The sequence below is a fragment of the Bacillus rossius genome, chromosome 5, assembly GCF_032445375.1.
Source record: "Bacillus rossius redtenbacheri isolate Brsri chromosome 5, Brsri_v3, whole genome shotgun sequence".
Classification (NCBI taxonomy): domain Eukaryota; kingdom Metazoa; phylum Arthropoda; class Insecta; order Phasmatodea; family Bacillidae; genus Bacillus; species Bacillus rossius.
The window spans coordinates 37,446,142-37,460,981 of NC_086333.1; the positions used below are offsets into that span (position 1 = coordinate 37,446,142).

Consider the following 14,840-nt stretch of genomic DNA (forward strand, 5'->3'; position numbering starts at 1 on the left):
AAATTTTTAATCAATATTCTGATTAATTAGATCGATTCCTGTCCTTTATTTGATCCCTGGATGATGAAGAAAATTGTAATTCAATGTAAAAATAATAATTTCAATAAATCATGTTCAAAATTCTTAAGGAGACTTAAAATCATATAATACCAGCCTCCAGTAAGCCGTTAGGTCCACCATCTCGGAAGTTTGTATTTATTGACCCATAAATTTAAAAAAAAATATTAAATTCATAAAAAAATTAATCATTAATCTACTTATAGAATGGACAATAAACAAAATGAAGTAATTTAAGGTAAAGGTTACAGGTTTGAGAAACTAAAAACAACTCAAGTTCTTTTAAAAAACAAAAAAAAAATATTACACAAATTCTACACTACTACAAGTATAAGAAAAGTCAATAAAATTACTAAATTCTTGAACATTTCTCGATTTCTGCATCTGCCACCCACGAATTAAAGCGAGGTGTAAAGCCCCACCACTTGACGTAGGATCGTCCATTTGTTCGTTTTATAATCTTCTCCACCAAGTGTGTAACGGGATACAACGTAGGCTGAATCTCTTCAGCATAGAAGCCGCCACGGATAGGTTTGTGGTCCAAATCTTCGAGGTAGTAGGTCCTAGACTCTAATTCACGTACATATGTCACATGGAAAAGTTCGGGACTCCAGTTCGCAGTGAAACCTTTCTCGAAGATACCTTTCTGCTTGGAGATTCGCACAATGTCACCGGCGTTAGCTTTAAGCTTTCGTGGATCTTTCTTCTTCGTGTTGGAAAACACTGTTCGAAGCAGGCGATTGTCCTTTACGTACTTTGGCTTCATTTTCGTGGTAGAATGCACTGTGGAATTATAGTCTCTTATTAGTTTCGGAAAAATTTCCGTTAGCCGTGAACTGTCGCTACATCTTGGAACGCAAAGTTATGATAAACATTTCGACAACGGAGGCTTTGACATTACTAAATGTAGAATAGTGTTTGATGCCATACTTCTTCATCAAAGCCTTGACGGTTGCATTGAAGAATTCTTTCCCGAGGTCCGTTTGCAGGTGCGACGGTACACGATCATTCCGCAAAATATTGTCCACGGCCTTGGCTACTTCAGTTGCAGTATTTGATTTTACTGGTATAGTCCAAACGAACTTGCTATAAACATCGATGTCTGTCAACATGTACTTGAAACCTTTATTCAATCGGGAATATGGTATCATCTCAACAAGGTCCGCCTGGAATGAATCATCAATTCCATGAGCTATAACCTTTGCGACGAAGGTATTTTAGTCTAGCAGGAGCATGAAGTTCGCGAGCGATTCCGGTTCGACTCATTGTATGTAGCCGGTTTCCCTCACTTCTTCAAGACTTCTTGGAGACTATTTCATTGATGTGCGAATAGTTTCCTACACTAAGCGAAGCATGTAGAATTCTAAGACGATCAACTAATTCATTAGGGTCGTCCCAATATACATAGTCAAATTTCTGACCACTTTCTAGCTTTTTTAAACCTTCACTATGTATTGTTAGTTCACTGAAGATATTAGCGAGAATATCGGTTTTTTCATGATCTTCGTCTTTATATACGCCACTATCTGGATCGTTATCGCGAAAATGTGGATTGGTTAGCTCAAGCAGTTTTTTGTACTCTTGTAAGTCTTTGTGAGAATATCCTTTAGGCTCCCTGCGAAACAGCAATTCGTACAGACCCGGAACCCGTGCGTTTTGAACTCTTCTACGCGCACGATATTTCCTGGTAGAAAGTCTATTTCTTTAGCACCGAGGAACAACTTACGTTTTCTGTACACTCCGTAGGTCGTGTCATTATTCCGACTCGTAAACGATATCAGGTATGGTCGGACCATTGCATTACCTTAGTGTCCCTTTTTCGGTATTTTTTTTATTGTGCATGGACTCTGTACTCGTTAAGTCCTCTTCTTCTCGATCTGGTTAATATTTTCTCTTCTTTACAGTTGTCATTTCATCTTCAACTTCTGTTTTCACATTGAAGGCTGGTTTTTCCTTATTTTTAAGTTCGTCGAGGCGACTAGTGATTGGTTTAAATATCTCTTCATTTTCCATCTCACGTGCAAGTCTGGTTCATCTAGCAAGTAGATATTTTTCACGAACAGACTGTATAGCTCGATGAAGGTCACTGGCCAGGTCCGACATTGTACTGGCTGAAAACATATTGCAAGACCTTCTTTTATACTTTTTTATTCATTCGCAGAAACTTCTTTCTTGTGTTTGGTTAAATATGAATTTGTTGGCAAGTGAGTTAGTGATACTTTCAGACTACTTTGAAAAGTCGTTAATTCGTCACGTCTTTGTGCATTCGATACTTCGATCATGTCGCGAATTGGAGAATCCGAGGCTTCCATGCACTGGTCGATGGCAACGAGATACTCTAGTAATTCGTTTTTGACACTTTCTACTTTTTGAGCCAGTAGCAAAATGTATTTGCAGATAACCTTGTCATGAGATTTGAGAGCAGTACGTAAGTCTCGACTGCTACGACCGAATTTCGAAATGCTATGCCTCATTTTTGACGATAAACTGATCGAAACCATGTTTGTACCTACCCTTATATAGAGGCCAGTCTTTGACTATAACTAGGAATCCGTGTTATTTTTTCCAACACAAAAAGCACATTTTGAATTCCTGGAATGTCATGTCAGTGTTTACATTATCGTCATAAGTGTGACGTAAATTCAGTTCGTCCATGCGAAAAAGTACTATTACATTTACGTTGTCTCGTAGGATAAATTATGGAATACGACTGTACGTCTGACACAGAAAAACGCAGTCTACTTTAGCGAGTCTGCCCATGGAAAGGTACGCTTGTATTATGCCTTGCTTCTAGCACATTATGTCGTCGAAAAGAAACACGGAATTGGCTTTTGTTTCGCTGGAAGGTACCGCATCCGCATTATCATTAAATGGAAAATACTCCAGACCATCCACCGATTGTAGAATTGTAGCTAGTCGCTGGTACTTTGGCTGTTGCAACGATTTGGAATAGAGGTACACATTTTCGAACCTAAGACCGTTTGGCTTCTCTAATAAACTCAGTAGAACGTACGTTTTACAGCAGTTGGATGGACCCGCCATTAAGCATCGTACGGCAGAAGGCAACAGTAAGCCATGTCGTGATTCACGCGCACTACAAACATCGTCTTGCGTAATGCGCACGGGCAAACACACTTCTTGCTTGACGACTTGCATTGTACTGACAAAAAATTGTATAAAAGAAGCATATGTATACTTTCTGGTCAGTTGTGCGCAATGACTCGAAGAGGTAACAACAAAAAACACATCGGTGCAGGACTCGTGAACTCGCTGATAAACAACCTACCCTTCGAGCTAAACTTTCCCGGCTACAGATTCTGCTGCCCCGGCACTAAACTAGCGAAAAGGTTAGCTCGTGGTGACGTGGGCATTAATTCTCTCGACGAAAAGTGCAAGCAGCACGATATTGCATATTCATTAAGCAAGGATCTGGAATTTAGACACAGGGCCGACGAGATATTGGCACAGGAAGCCGAAGATATAAGTAAATCGTCGAACGCGGGACTAGGAGAGAAAATCGTGGCCTGGGGCGTTTCCAAAATCATGAAGGCAAAGACCAAATTAGGACTGGGTGCTCGTCGAGGCAGCTCTATCAAAAATGAAATATGACAAATTAAAGCAAGACCAAACGCAAAACTGGTGCAGGCGTGCAAAAAGCCAAGCAAAAATTACAGACTCTCGACAAGAAGATTATAGGAGGATTTCTTCCATTGCTTTTGCCTGCATTGGGTGCTCTAGGCGGCCTCATCGGTGCAACGAGCGGTATAGTGCGGGCAGTCAACACTTCGAAGAATGAGCGCAAGCAGTCAAAAGAAGCACAACGACACAATGCCAGCATGGAAGCCATTGCCATGGGTAAAAAAAAAAACGGCACAGGACTCTACTTGCAACCTCACAAATCAGGTCGAGGCATGAGAAAGAAACGAATGAAAAATTCCTAAGTTCTTTGCCGAAACGTCCGCTCACCAATATAGATTTAATCAAGTACGCTTGAAAACTGAAAATACCAAATTTCCGAGGCGTGTTTATGTGTTTATGCGAGACACCTCACCCAGCAAGCCAAAGACACGTGAGCGTGCCATAATTAATTTAGATACATCGTCGGGTCGTGGCACGCACTGGGTGGCGTACATAAAGTCTGGAAAAATGGCCGAGTATTACGATATTATTGAACATTTACGGCCTCCACCAAAAAAGCATTCGAACATGCAGTGAAAATGTCGACTTTACGAAACCTGGTACAATATGTAGGGGAAGTCCAGGCAAAGCAAATATCTTAATTTTAAACTAATATCTGCATGTCATTAAATAACTCTGTGACTGAAATTTGTTGTGTTGATTAGTTGTTTTATGTACTTTTAAGTTTTGCCAAAATTAAATTAAATTTTAAATTATACATTGTTTAAATTATTTATTTTAAAATATCATGCACATTATTCGCTTTGCCCTTGTATAGGTCCAAAGCGAATAAGAGCAAAGGGCAAAGTGAATAACAATGATATCATAAACAATATTAAGCAAGTACAATTTAGCTATGACATGACAGATAAAACTTAAGTGGCAAGTTACTTCTCTTGTAAATAATAAGCTTTAATTTGTCATATTTCATTTTTTTCATAAACAATATAGGCTGCAATGTAACTTTCTTAATGTTAATGTAGGCCCTAATATTTATATTGCAATAGAAAAGCATAAAAGTCCCAACTAAGGCATATTCTGAAATTCTTTTACACTTTAAAACATCATGATTGGGATGTTGCAGCATTATATTAAATTCTGACACCTCACTCACACTCACGACACAAATATTGTCCAGTTCCACAATATGAAGTGCAGAACTCATGACTCCAGAGTTTGCACAGAGCACACTGAATCCAGTCTTCTGTTGGGGGATCCTCATATGGTGCTTCACATCTTTGACAACTGTATTCTGATTCTGTGCTTTCGACGTGTTTATCACTCTTCTTCAATATCAACAATTTTTTCTTTGCTGAAACGTGAATAGAAGTGCATTTTTTTAGCATTTTGTTCCAGTTTTATCTTTTGGTAGACGTTAACTGGAGTGCTAGTCAGTACTTCAGCTTGCTGGGATTTTGTTTTTCTTGTGTTTTGCTTGCGAGATGCAGTTGGCAGGGGTCTAATGTCTCCTCTTGGACTAGTCCTGGAAGCACCTGATGGTCCTGCTTCACCTTCTAAAACATTTGAAGTGCCAGGGACAATGCTGGAACAATAATTGCTCTGCACTACTGATTCTCCACTACCATTTTCAAATCTTCATCACCAAAGATATTTGGGTTGTAGGGCCACAAGCCAGCAGACTTGAATCCGCTTACAGCATTCTGTGTTGAGGCAGCTTTCAAGTATGCTGGGGAAAGCAATTTAGAAATATCGTATTGGTTGATAACTCTACCAGCATGGTTCTTCTGAAACGAATTTACTTCTTGTTCAAAGTATTTCTTCAAAGGCCCGTAAACATCTCGGTCAAGAGGCTGCATTTTGTGAGTGGTGTGTGGAGCAAAAGACACAAAAACCACATTTTCAGTGGCAAACTAAAGAGCAGGGTAAAATTTGTGTGATTCGTGGTTGTCAAGCAAAAGCAGAATTTTTTTTTCTGGTTTAGGGCGGACATGTTCAACAAAGAATTACAGCCACTGCAAGAATGCTTCACCATTACTCCATCCATTGTCTGTGCACGTTGCTTGTGTTCCTGGTGGCGCATGATCCAGCAGTCTCTCTTGCATGCGCTTTCTAGCAAAAATTAAGAAGGGTGGAATGAAATCTCCAGCAGCATTACAACAACAAATAACTGTAGTAAGTGTTCCTCTTTCTGCACTTGAGATTATTCCTACCTGTTTCTTTCCACAAACTGAGAGAATTTTAGGGAGTTTATTTGTCGTCGTCTGAATGCCGGTTTCGTCCGTGTTGAATAATGTGCATGCACTCACATTATATTTCTCCATCTGGTACCATAAAATCTTGTAAAACCTATCAACTTGCGGCCGATTTAAGCCCCTTGCTCTAGCGATTGTTGTCGGTTCCGGCTGTCTGAGTGAAATTTCAGGATGCCTTTGCTGAAATCCCATAAGCCACTCATTACCAGCACTACGATTCTTATCCCAGTTTGATGGATGAGCTATGTTGTTCTTCTGGGCGAAGTCATATGCTAGTCCCATGAATCATTTCTTGTATATATTCTAAAAGTTCAATTTCTTTTCATCTGTGAATACAGTTCTAAACCTACCAAGCCACTTTTTGCTTGAACCTGACTTACGATGTCTATAAAGAGTTGCAAAGGGTATTCCATATTTTGTAGCAACAGAATTTATTGAATTAACTTCACATTCTTCCATCGCTCGTTTCATGGTTTCCTCCGACCAGTTTCCTTGGTTGGTTGTTCTCTTGTATTTATACACCATCTGTGGACAGAGTTCATTTTAATATAAACTGTCGTATACTGATTGTATGGTGTAATATTTATGAGAATTATGGAAACTATGAAAAATTATTAACTTATTATGAAAACACATCGGCCTAAACTTAGAATTTTTAAATTTATTCATTAAGTGCGAGTTCCTACCGCAACTGTATGCTTGCAGTTATAACATTATGCCAGTAAACGAAAAGTTTAAGAACAACAAATATGTGGTAGGTTTAGAAGCACTGGAAGATGAGTGTTTAAAATCTTAGTATAAAATAAGTTTTGTACTAACTAAAAAGTTCCTGCTTCGTAATTATAATACTTATATTTTATAACTCGGTTTTTATACAGTTCAATATTTACATGTTAAAGAAATTTAACCTTTTTTTACATGCAGAGAATAATATCTAATTTACAAAAAAAAATAATTCTAACATTGTCAACATTCCACGAACAGCAGTTTATTTCCACTGTAATTTTCGGTGTTATCCTGCTGAATGATACGACATGCACATTCGGGACACTTTAAATATCGATATGAATCATGTTTGTATAATAAAATTGTTGTCAGGGCAAAGTGAATAGCTAATAATATTAATCCGGGAAAAGTGAATAGCTATTCACTTTGCCCTATTCACTTTGCCCGCTTTGCAGCCATTACAGAACAATGAGAGTAAATAAAATTAACTGACACGTTACTATTTACGTTATATGCTATACATGTAGGCCATTGTATGTGTATCATATGATACAGTAATAATTATTCTGTCGTTAAAACTTCTTGAGTAGTTTTAAACAACTCACCTTTATAAAATCTTAACAAATCTTGAAAAATCTTTTGTAATTATCTGTATGCGCCGTTCCTGTCGATGTCCATCTCGTACCGAGTTCCTTCGAGGGCCGATAGGTAGCTCCACCTCCTGGGTGAGTAGGCTAGAGCCAACTGTTGTCGTTCAGTTAATACTGCCTTTATTCGTTTTACCCGGCCTATTCGCTTTGCCCTGACTTCCCCTACGATGCTCAGATTCAAATCAAAGGTTTATGATACAGGAAGAACGTACGAATATACGCGTGCAGTAAACATTTTGCTTGTGAATGTCATAAGAATAATCTGTAATTTGACAAGTGGAACGTATCTCAACGGGAGTCTAAGCAACATGCTGCACGAGTTTTCGCCGATGGTCCCGCCAGGATATAAACTGGTCGAGGTTGCGAAAAGTATCATTTACGTTCCAGTCGTCGTGAAGTGCGCACACGAAGTCGTCGTCAGAATCGTTGACTAGCGAGGACGATTGGTGAATTTTCAAGACGAAGAAATTACATTACGTCTGCACTTGAAGCGATGGGCATAAAGTTCTTAACACCGAACAGTTATAAAAGAAATCGCATTGGCGTGAATAAGAACAGTTCTCTACCAGACATCGGTGCATTAACACCTGACAGCATAAAGTATCTTTTTAGTATTGGACAAGTGCCGAAAAAATATGAAAGACGAAATCCTCAACGTGGAAGATCCGGTCATTTTTGATGACAACATTACGAAAATGGAATTGCACGAGTACCAGCCTTTCCTGCTCGGACCGTACGCACTTCCATCATAAGTACGCATTGCTGTACAGCACAAAGATATCTGTACTTTACCTTCGCAGTAATTTCTACGTATAAGAGGCACGCTGACAAAAGCGGATGGTACACATCCGACAACAACGTCAATATCCTGCAATGGTATTTTTCACCTAATCGAGCGTATTACATATGTACTCAATGGCGTCGAGGTAGACCAGACGAAAGATGTAGGCATAACATCTGCTATGAAAAATTACCTTTCGCTCACGCCAAATGAACTGTCTGCTGCAAAGATGGCCGGTTGGGCTCTCGAGGATGAATATAAGCTTCCGGTTTATGCCGAAGGGAAGTTCAAAGTTTGTGTTCCTCTGTCCATGCTTCTTGAATTCGCTGAGGACTACAAGCATATAATAATTAATTCTAAACAAGAGCTCGTACTGCTTCTAGCCAACACTCAAAATAATGCAATTGTAGCCGCTGCAGAAAACCCTCAAGATGTCTCGCTAACACTGCAGGCTATCGAGTGGATGCTGCCCCACATCCAAGTGAGCACCGTTGAACGAGTCAAGATGTTGAAGAACATAGAAAATGGCAAGAACTTTGATGTGCCATTCCGATCCTGGAGCCTGGAAACTTATCCTGGCTTGCCTCATAGTCAGCGTATCAATTGGATAGTAAAGTCCAGCTTCGCTACAGTAAAACCAAGATACATCATCGTCGGGCTTCAGACCGGAAGACAGCTCAATGCAGGAGTTAGTCGCTCCTTATTCGATAACTGTCAAATATTTAATGTAAAAAATATTTTGAAGTAGCGAAAGCTATCCATATGTTGATATGAACATGGACATTGAAAGTGGAAGATTTCTTCTCGCATATCAAATGTACGCCAAGTTTCAGCAAGCATACTATGGGCTGAGACAGTCACCGATACTGAGTCCTGACAGTTTCAAGAACAAGGCTCCGTTAATGGTGTTTGACGTTTCCAAACAGGATGATCGAATAAATTCAAACATCATCGACTGTAGCATCGAGATAACGACTAGCGGAAATATTCCACCAAACACCTATGCTTTTTATCTGATACTTCACGATCGACTTGCATCGTATAATTGTCGAGACAAACTTGTGAAAATTCTGACATAAATACTGTTTCATTTTCGATAATAATTTAGTCACGACCGAGCATTGCTTGCGACAAGATGTACTGCAACCTGCAAGGTTTCCAGAGTCAAAATGGATTCGTGCTCAAGGAAATTAGCGTCACCTCCGGAGACAAGACTCAAACCCGCACGTTCCGACCTTCGTATCCCTGGAAATAATTAGACGATAAAAGTAAACGCACGAATGAATGGCTATGTAAATAATTTCATGGCTGGAGTGGGACGAAGGTAAAATTCCGTACCACCAAGTGAAAAACACTTTTGAAGATGTTTTATTTCAAGACGAAATAATTTACGTTGCTGGACCTGAGCAGAAGAAATGGCTGAGTAAGTTGTGTGATGTGTCAGTTGAAATTGGAGATCTACAGACCAACTACGGCTGTCCTTCCCTGCGCAATCTTATTGCAATATATGACGTGCAGCCACGTGACAAGCTTGAACGAGTATGTGCCGGTACAAACTCGCAGTTAATGCAGAAATGGCACACACAGTGATAGTAGGAGCCTGCATATATAAAAGGCGTAAATCCGTACGTGCCATCAGTTGTCGTTCGACCTGCAAGAAGATGTTTACGTTAAATCCTGCTAATGTGTACGTGAGCCTAAGACCTAGCTTCAGCAGTGTCGAGTACAGCTACTGGGATGCCGGGTATCTACTTACATATACAGAAACCTGTGATGGAGGTGCTCAGCATTGGCAGTTTGCGCATTTTTCTGTGTCCTACGAACCGACTCAGTAGTTATTAGATTGTTGCGTACCTGGAAACTGCGCCGTCTATCACATGAGACCGCACACAATCCTTCCTGCTAGCATCGGTGAGGTAGTCGTCTCGTCTGCACGAGCAACACCAAACATGAGCGTGTTGCAACCTGTTGTGACCTGTGATGCTTCTACGCAGACGTCCAAACGACGTGCGTCTCGTCGTCGAAGTTCAGGCAGTGAATCTGTCCCAACTAGCACTGCAGTAAAGCCCAGGCGCAGACGTGGTCACAGACGCCATCGACCATGTATCGCTAGAGATGACGACATAGCAGAAGATGACCAGCTGGAAACCTGTGTTCCTGATCCCGTGACCTGCAAACCAGTTGGAACCGGAGTCGACGAGGCAGTTAGCGCGGCATTAAAAACTCTGAGGTAAGTTTTTGAACATACGCCATTGCTAAGAACTTTTTCTGTTGAAGAAAAACTAATAAATAAAATAAATAAATACAAATACCCAAAAAAGACAAAAAACACTCAAAATTAAGCAAACAATTGCTGTTGTCAACAAGGATATGAACACCACAAAATATTCCGAAACAGGAATATGGTCAACAAACAAAGAATAAGAAAGAAAAATGTACTAAGAGAACGAAAAAACCCCCCACAAATGATGACAACACAAAAATATTGAAACCAAAATAATTCAGCACAACAGTTGAAACGAGACAAAAACATGACAAAACGAAAAGACAAACAAACACAATAGTTTTACCAAGACAGAAACAAGCGACGTTTCGGGAACTGCTATCTACTCCCGTACTCAGGCAGAGACGCACATGGTACGGAAACACAGGTGCGTAATATTTTTGTGTTGTCATCATTTGTGGTTTTTTTTTAGTTCTCTTAGTACATTTTTATTTGTTTTTCTTTGTTTTTTGACCATATTCCTGTTTCGGAATATTTTGTGGTGTTCATATCCTTGTTGACAACAGCAATTGTTTGCTTAATTTTGTGAGTTTTTTTGTCTTTTTTGGGTATTTTTATTTATTTTATTTATTAGTTTTTCTTCAACAGAAAAAGTTATTAGCAATGGCGTATGTCCAAAAACTTACATCAAGTCATGCACTCCCATTGCACAAATCTTTTAAAGATAACATTAAAAACTCTGCTTGCGAAAATGCTTAATTCCTTAACCTAACATGCATTTGTGTAATTTTTATAAATAAATGTGTAAAACTTGAACTTGTGTGTTTTTTTATTTCTATAACCTTTAGGTACCTAATAAAAATTTAATTTTTAATACAGACAATATTTTGACTCATGTAGTATTCTAGTAGACCGCGGGTATATAAGCGAGGTTCAGACGAGTGGTCCCTCAGTTCACCTCTGGCCGCGGTGCAGTTCGGATCGGCTCTCTTCAGTAAGTTATTGAGATTTAGTTACTGCTCCAATGTCGACCGGGATAAACTGTTTTCCGTCAGCAGCGGAGACCTCGATGACAGCAACGTTGATGGAGTCGGAGATCCCGATACCGGCTGCAGAGAATTCATCGATATGTGCTGTTCCAGCATCAGCTGAAGTTACAACATCAGCATTGCAGACTTCAATGAATGAAGAGCGTACATCGCGTCAGTGTAAATACTGTGGTGCATCATTTACTAAACCTACAAATGCGCGCAGACATGAAAGAAACGATTGTCCGAATAATGCTCAAAGAATACTGTTTCAGTGTATAAATGTAATAAACTATTTTCACGTCTCGATAACTTAAATCGACATTATAAAAAATGCTCCAAGAAAGTTAGGTGCAAGTAAAATGAACATGGTTGTAGTTTTGACTCATGTGTTGAACCAGCTAATGAGAATATATAAACGAGACCCTGTCTATGAGAAATTCAGTCCGTCTCTGGCCGCGTTGTCGTGCGGATTGGATAGTTAGACTCGTATAACATAATAGACCAGTATCTAGCTATTCTTGAGAACTCGATGGTATCATTACCACTATCAACACCGACTTGGATCGAAGGTCTACCATCATCAGTGCAGAGCCCGATGACAATGTCGTCTACAGCTACACCTACTCTCTCAGCACAGCAGGAGATTTCGACGCGTGCAACATCTTCCGCAGAGCAGACCTCAAAGGCTTCAGAAGTTAACATGTCAGCAGTGTTACAATGGTTGTCAACAATTCCAGTGCCATTGATGAAGGAAGGAGCATCCAGCGGTGTTCCATCACCCGACTGCACGTACTGTGAGATGATCAAAAACTTGAAATTACGAGATTATGTAATACACGATTGTAGTAATAACTCTGAACGCATTAAATATCAGTGCAACAGGTGTTTAAGCAAGTTTATACACTATGGAAGATTAAAACGACACCTCAGGAATTGTGATAGACTGGCTGTACATTCATCAGAATCAAGGTGTATATTTTGTAAAAAAACATTAGCAAATATTGAAAGTGCAAAACAACATGAAATATATAACTAACCTTTTAATGAAATCGATAATAATTCTTCTCTGTGTGAAAAATGTGGAGTACCAATTTGTCGTCCTGATAGACTGAAAAGACATTTAAAGTCATGTAAAGGACTTAATCCGTAAAATAAGAAGGCTGTTTTAATCGAGAAATGATCAAGACTTTAAAAATAGTTTTTTTGTACTTGTAGTAGTGTAGAAATATTTAATAATTTTTGTTTTGTTTTTAAATGAACTTGTGGTGTTTTTATTTTCTGAAACCTGTAACCTTTACCTGAAATTACTTCATTTTGTTTATTGTCCATGTTTCGATTCTATAAGTAGATTAATGATTGATTTTTTTATTAATTTAATATTTTTTTATAAATTTATGTGTCAAAAAATACAAACTTCCAAGATGGTGGACCTAACGGCTTACTGGAGGCTGGTAGTATAGGATTTTAATCCTCTTTAAGAATTTTATGATTTATTGAAATTATTATTTTTTACATAAAATTAAAATTGTCTGCATCATCCAGGGATCGAAGAACAGGAATCGATCGAATAAATCAGAATATTTTTTAACATTTTATTTCATAAATTTTGGAATTTTTCCCGAATCTATAGCATTAAAATTACGGATTTTTAAAATGGCGGATATGACGTCATACTACCTGATGATATATATGCTATGAAAAAAGTGGCGGGGGTCAGTCTGCCAGCAGCCACTGTGAGGGAAGGATCGGTCGACATTTTTATTTTTTTGCCCTCACCGGGTTCTAACCCATGACTCCGAGCTCCATGTCATACATGTATGTTCTAAAAAAAATTTATTAAAATTTTATTAATATAATTTTTTATATTTTTAAATTTTTTCCCCTTAAAATCGGATAATAAATAAAGATTTTAAAGATGGCGGACGTAATGTAAATTGCAATGGTGACATCATAATTCAAAATGCCGGAAAACAAAATGACGTCATCCAAAATGGCGGTTTCAAGATGGCGGATACAAATTGGACGACGGGGTCAAGGTCAAAGGTCAAGGTCACGTACATCCAAGATGGCTGCCATGATGTCACAATCCAAGATGGCGGTCGGTTCCTTGGCTCCTCACCCTGATGCCTGGTGCCGAAAGAACCAAAACATATTACTTACGTGTATTACGAAATTTTCTGGAAAAAAAACTTTCAGTCTTATTCGTATGGTTATGGTCGGTGGAACACCTTTGTCCGATATTTGTTTAATAATTAAATGAAAAGAGCATTTTATTATCGGAAATAAGTATTACAGTTTGGTACCAGCTACACCCTGCTTCTAGGCTGTGGTGCTTAGTGCCGGAGTTCACGCTGTGGATTGTGACGTCACGGCGGCCCTCTTAGATAACCATGACCTTGAACTATGATCTTAATTTGAACCTTCAAATATAAACAAAATTTGTAATAAATTACTAAAAATATGGAAAATTTTACCCGAATCTCACCAAAATCCGCCAAAATCCACATTTTATGTAATAGAAATTCCACAAAAATTCTTTGAAAAAATTAAAATTATAAATCCTTTATTTATAGGGAAAAATTCCCGTTGTAAGGGAACATTTTCCGTTTTAATCCTAAAAAAATGAAAAAATCGGAATTCTAAAAAAAAAAAAAAAAAAAAAAATTTGTCTTAGAAAGGAGGCTTAAAGTCCTCATCTAAAAGCCTCCATAAACCTCTTGTGCCCGTCTCGGATGACCTTGACCCCGACCATAAAATTAAAATTATTGAATTTTCAAACAAAATATTTCAAAAAAAATGCAAAAAAAAATTAATTAATAGATTTTGGCCCTTGGTTTGATTACGGAATAGAGTAAACATATATTTTATTAATTAAAAATTAAAAAAATCAAAATTGTAATTATAAAAAAAATTTTTTTCACAAACCCCATCTTGAATTATTATGTAACTGTTGCAATTTTTTTTATGGCCATCGTCTTAAAAATCCGTATTTTTTATGTAAAAAAAATGAAATTCATAAAAATAATAATAAATAAATTTAATAAAAAATTGCAAAATCTAGAATTAAGACATTACCGTTGAATATTTTGTTTCGGTCGGATTCTAGAAATGTTGCACGTTTCGTTACGCCCACCAACTTGGGTGTGCATGACGCCATCGTTGCACATTTATTTACGGATGCCATCTTGGATTCTAGAACTTTACAATATTCGTTAAGGCCGGCATCTTGAAAATCCATAATTATTTTCAGAAAATTTGCATACATTTAAAAAATGTATAAAAAATAATTAAACAAATTATAATAATATATTATTTTAAAAACACACTTTCGTCATGGAGTCCTCGGTTCTAACCCGAATACGTCATTCGATTAAAAATGGCGACGGATCCTTCCTCCACGGAAGCCACAGGCTGACCAACCTCCTACCACTAATACCAAGAAATATAAATCGCCAACTAGGATTATGTCATGTCCGCCAT

General features: G+C 38.2%; 1 protein-coding gene across 2 annotated transcripts in view; it reads left to right on the forward strand.

Moving 5' to 3' along the window:
* Positions 1 to 14,840, forward strand: part of LOC134531711 (cytochrome P450 4g15-like) — a 164,047-nt gene that overhangs the window by 93,504 nt on the left and 55,703 nt on the right. The gene's annotated exons all lie outside the window — the stretch shown is intronic.